Source organism: Elaeis guineensis, chromosome 14 (assembly GCF_000442705.2).
Source record: "Elaeis guineensis isolate ETL-2024a chromosome 14, EG11, whole genome shotgun sequence".
In the NCBI taxonomy this organism is placed as follows: Eukaryota; Viridiplantae; Streptophyta; class Magnoliopsida; order Arecales; family Arecaceae; genus Elaeis; species Elaeis guineensis.
The window spans coordinates 15405709-15411524 of NC_026006.2; the positions used below are offsets into that span (position 1 = coordinate 15405709).

General features: G+C 37.5%; 1 non-coding gene across 1 annotated transcript; it reads left to right on the forward strand.

Annotated features, from left to right (window-relative positions):
- Positions 1–4734: 4734 nt before the first annotated feature.
- LOC140853894 (small nucleolar RNA R71) lies at positions 4735–4840 on the forward strand. Its single transcript, XR_012137036.1, has one exon. It is a non-coding gene; the product is annotated as a small nucleolar RNA R71 (small nucleolar RNA).
- Positions 4841–5816: the final 976 nt, after the last annotated feature.

Genomic DNA, 5816 nt, shown 5'->3' on the forward strand with positions numbered 1-5816 from the left:
GTGAGTAGGATTTAAGAACCATATGATAAATCCTCCTTTATCATTTTGGTAGTAGTTCTAAGGACTTCATCATAACATATGAGTTCTATTTTGGAAGATATATTTCTTACGATGAATCTGTTAGATAATATTTATCATTTTATAATTCGTATACTTGTATGGAACATAATCATCTATAACCTAGATGATTGACTTTAGGACATATTTTCCAACAACTCTCACTTGGACTAAAGCCAATCAGATTGGTATCAAATATCCATCTTCTATTTTAAATTATTAAACTCTTTAGATTCGATTGCTCTAGTCGATGGATCGGTCAAGTTCTCCTTTCAGTCGATCATTCTAAGGTCAGCTTTATTTGAATCCTATCGAAAAAGTTAATTGCAATGCAAAAAGTGTTTGGTTCACAGATAGAGCATTGATGCATAGTCGTTGATAGCACCAAAAATAACTCTACTCACTACGTAGGTAGGATGAGTCGAGATCGTATCCTCAGGGACCTTGGGCTAAGTTGAGATTGCAAGATAAAAGAAAGAAGCGTTGTTTTTGATTTAGAAAATAAATTATCGTAAAATTGAGGTAATTAAAAAATAAAAAGAGCTCGGGAGTTTTGAATTAATTTGCACTAGCAGAGTTGTATCTCTTTTTTAACTAAATAGATGTGATTAATCTTAGGAAAAATATCTATCTTTCCTCGGCACGCTCCGTACCCGTAGATCACGACGCGTCTCTGGAAAGACTAGGTACACAACTCTTCTTTCCTCGGCACGCCCCGTATCTGTAGATCACGACGCGTCTCCGGAAAGTAAAAGTTGTTCCTAATATTAATCTAACAAGAAAGCATAAATAAAAGCATATGATAGGGAGCAAATAAAGAACTCATGACAATTTAAATAAAAAGCATAATCTTTATTGCATATAAAGAAATACAGAAAAGTTTAGAACAATAAACCATCTCTGTGTCGTTACAAAATTTCTTCTCCACTCCCGAGACTGCTAGCCTAGCTGCTCATGAAGTAGTCCCTTTCTATTCCTCTATGCAAGGCTCTAGAAGAATTTCTGGGCTCCCCCTCCAATGAGAGTACAAAAGTCTTTTTATAGGTGTTAGGAGGGAGGAGTTTTACATGATTTTTCGATGTGGGACTAAAAAAATATAAATCTTTCAAAATATTTCTAAATATTATTTTTTTCCTTATTTTGAACTTGTCTGCAGTGCGCCCACACCCGCGTCAGCGCTCGTCCCACGTCCATGCCGCGTCCTACGTCCGCGCCCCGCGTCCAAACCGCGTCCCGCATCCGCGTGCCAGCTTCCCGCGTCCGCGCCCCGTGTCCACGCGCCAACTTCCCGCGTGTTCACGCGCGTTCACGTGCCAAAGGATTCACGCACGCCCAGGAGCTAAAAAATTCACGCGCGCCCAGGAGCCAAAGAATTCACGTGATACCCTTTTCTTTTTTTTTTTTTTATATTCCAAAAAGAAACAAAAGTTCCTTCATAATGACATCTATATCCTTTTTGGATTCCTTGCATAGTATCTTCATTTTCTATAATACCGGATGCATCTTTCTTTTATTTTAATTTTATTTTAAGTCCAATTTTCTTCAAACTTGAGTCTTTTTGATCTATGAATCAGACTCTTTGTATCGGTGATCACCTTTCCTGTAAAACATAGAAAGAAACATCAAATTCTTAATAAATAAGATAAATTAAATATAATTTTTTAATTTAAAAATACTTAAATTAAGTATTTATCACACCCCCCAATTTGAATTTTGCTCGTCCTCGAGTAAAATAGATATATCAGCATTGTGTACCGATTCGGTTTTGAATCAAAAATTAGTTTAGGCATCCCAAAAGGTAGATGATACTTGGTCAGACCATTAAAGAGATATTTCATTGGATTATCAATTTGACCCAATTAGTGGCTGAGTATTAACTAAAAAAATTTCAGAGCTTTTCTTTCACCAACTCTCTACTTTACTCTTTAAATTCTCTAACTTAATGGGAAAGAGTTTTTTTTTTTTTTTTTTTTTATCTTCTTGCAATTTAGTCCCCTTTTTTTTTTTATATATATAACATTGCCTACCTTTTTACGTGAACCACAATGCTTACTTAGGCGAAAGGGCCCGGTTACTCAGTAGGAGACCAATGTTGTTGTTGTTTTTTTTTTTTTTTTTTTTTTTTTTTTTTTTTTTCATACCTCGATCTTTACCCAATTTCTCATGAAGCAGATTCTTTATTGAGATCAGTAAGAAGAGGGTTGTAGAATCACTCCTAAAATTTGGTCTAGTTTAAACCCTACCATTCATTGGGTTTTCTTAATAATTTATTCCTCAGTATCTCTAAAATTATCTTGACCGTTAATCATTCATTTATTAGGATGCCTAATTGACTCTTAATCAAAATAAAATTTGAATACACAAAACTAATTATTTCTGACCATACTCGAGGATTTGATTAATTTTCTTCCCCCCCCAACTTAATCTACATTGTCCTCAATGGAGCAAAGAAAATAAAAGGAGAGAGTGCACCTGAGATAATTTTGCTTCAGAAGTTGAAGATAGCTTCATTGATTAATAGGCTCTTATTCTAAATTCCTGCAGCTGCGATAAAGTAAAAAAAAATATTAAATCGTTGGGTTGCCTCCCAATAAGCGCTAAGTTTTATGTCTTCAGCCAAACGTCAAGTTTATTAACAGACTCTTCCATACAGAGTGGTCCTTTATTCTTTAAAAAAATGATGATCAGTTAAAACAAAATAGACGAAATTTGGGTTGCCTCCCAAAAAGCGCTAAGTTTTACGTCTTCAGCCAGACGTCATATGCGATAAAACCAACAAAAGATGGGTAATGGCTCATACTTGATTGTCCATGGAGGAGTGGTTTTATCATGTGGTGTATCCAACAATATGTTAACTTCTTTCATATATCCCTTAAAGTCATACACTTCAAAGTGAGCCAAGCAAGTATCTAAGGGTTCAGGTGCTAGAATTGTGGGTGTTGCATCTTCTATAATATCTTCTAGTGTATCTACTTTGAAGCAACTATCCATTGATGGTCCTTGGGAAGCACCAAACACATTCAGTCTCAGTTTCTTATTCCCAAATGATACGTCCATGACTCCTGTCCTACAATTGATGCATGCATTCGCCGTAGCTAGGAAAGGTCGTCCTAAGATAATGGGAATTTGTCTGGGGTTGCCACTTAATTCCATATCGAGAACCAGAAAATCAACTGGAAAGTAAAACTCATCTACCTTGACCAAGACATCCTCAAGCATTCCACGTGGTTCTTTAATTGATCTGTCAGCTAACTGTAATGTGACTGATGTGGGTTTCAGTTCTCCGAATCCAAAAAGTTCATACACCGAACTAGGTAAAAGATTTACACTTGCCCCTAAATCTAGAAGAGCTTTTTCAATGTGATAATCTCCTATAACACAGGAAATGATGGGGGCTCCTGGGTCTTTAAGCTTTGGAGGAGGGCATGCTGGACGACAGAACTAGCCTGTTCAGTGAGATGTACTTTCTTTGGGATTTGTGATCTAGATTTACGTTTTTGGGTGCACAAATCTTTCAAAAATTTGGCATAAGCAGGGACCTGTTTGATTGCATCTAGAAGGGGAAGATTAATTTGGACTTGCTTAAACAATTCCAACATCTCATCGAGTTTTCCTCCCTTCTTATCTGCAGGAATAGGGGCTTTCAGGGCATCCGGAAATGGGGCTTTAGGCAAGTAAGATGATTCCGGTGCAGTTGGTTCCTTCTCTATTTTTAGGTCCTCCTTGTTCTTGGGTGATTTGGATTCGATTAGAGATTTAGGGTCGGTCTCATTGGTTCTACTAGTGTGTTCAATGATCTTCCCACTTCTCAGAGTCATGATTGATTTGGCATGTTCAGAAAAAGCTTCTGGGGTATTATAACTCTCAATCACAAATTGCCCTCTTGGGTTGCTCTCGGGTTGGCTAGGTAATTTTCCTTCTTCCCTCCTACTGAATGCAGTCGCTAGTTGACCTATTTAGGTCTCTAGCTTAGCAATGGATTGTGTGTGGGAGTTAAAGATCTGAGTGTTGACTTCTAATCGTTCTAGTACTTTTAGAACTTTTTCCTCAAAAGCTGAGCTGTGACCAGTAGTAGATGGTTGAGGAGCATTTTGAAATTGATGGTATGATCCATGCCTATATGTTGGGTCTTGATATTGAGGTCGAGGTGTGGCAGGACCAACCACTGGTTGTGGTCTCCAGGAAAAATTTGGATGGTTTCTCCAGCCGGGGTTATAAGTGTTCGAATATGGATCGTTTCCTGGTCTGCGAGCTTGTTGGACTTGCTGAACCTGTTCGTGCACAAACTCAGGAAATTGGGGTGCGGCTGGGCATTCACTAACAAAATGGTTGGGACTTGCACACAATGCACAAACTTCTTGGATTGGATTAGGTGGAATCGGGGACTGTCCAGTGTTTAGAAGACGATCTAATTTTTGGGACAGTTCATCTACCTTTTGATGGATATCTATGGCATTTCCTACTTCATATATTCCACCTCTTTTTGAGTTTAACATGAGTTTATCTCTAATAGAGGCAGACATATGATGTAATAAATTTTCACTTAAAATTTCAAACAGTTGCCATGCCTCATCCTCACTTTTTAGCATAAATGTCCCACCGCATGATGCATCGACCATTTGTCGATGTCTTTCAGAGAGCCCATCATAAAAACATTGGATTAACTGCCACTTGGGTATAGCATGGTGGGGACATTTTCTAATAAGGTCCTTTAATCTCTCCCATGTTTCATGAAATATTTCTCCATCTAATTGGGAAAAACTAGTTATGGCTTTCCTTATTTGATTAGTTTTTCCTATGGGAAAATATTTCTTGAGAAACTCTCCTTGCAGCTGGTCCCAGGTTGATATAGTCATGGAATCCAAAGTATGTAGCCAGTATTTGGCTTTGTCCTTAAGTGAGAAAGGGAATAATTTCAACCTAAGAGCATCATCGGAGAAGTTGTGAATTTTGACAGTTGAGCATATCTCAAGAAATTCTTCAAGATGTTTATAAGGGTCTTCATTACTAAGTCCATAGAATGAAGGTAACATTTGGATTATACTTGACTTAATTTCATATTGAGTGGCCTCCACTGGGGGTACTTGAATACAAGGAGAGTAGGTATATGTGGAAGGAGTAAAGTACTCCTTCAATTGCTTGGGTGGATCATTCTCCTGATTTCGATCCATCTTTTTATGTCTGTTGGCTCTAAAGGTTCTTTCTATTTCTGGATCAAAAGGTTGGATTTCTGGTCGTAACGATCTACGGCCAAGCATACGCCTTACAATTATACTGTAGAGCACACACAGAAATTTTTTTTTTTTTTAAATATATATTTTTATAATAAAGTGAGAAAAGAATGAAGAAAATCTAAAGAGAAGAACCTAAGAATCTTAAATCTATGAAAAAGGAGAAATTAATTAATGTTTATTATGTTAATTGCAATCAACTTAAACAATCATAGACTCTCTATCCTAAGGTTAACTTAGATCTAGACAGCTCCTAACTTTCAAGATTGCTTTTGAGCACTCCAAGCTCAAGACTGACTAATTGACTCAGCCAGGTAAGCGTAAGATGTGGGAGGTTCCCTGCTCGTTGCTTTCCTTAGACACCAACTAAGTTGGCCAGGTCAGTCAACGGAACCAATTGAAAACCACTTTCTTTAACCACTTGCCTTAGACACCGAGCAATTAACCAATCCGCACTCGGTTCAACTCTAGAGCTTTCTTATCCTATTGAGCTCAAAATTCCTAGGGCTGACGTCTAGTTGATTTTAA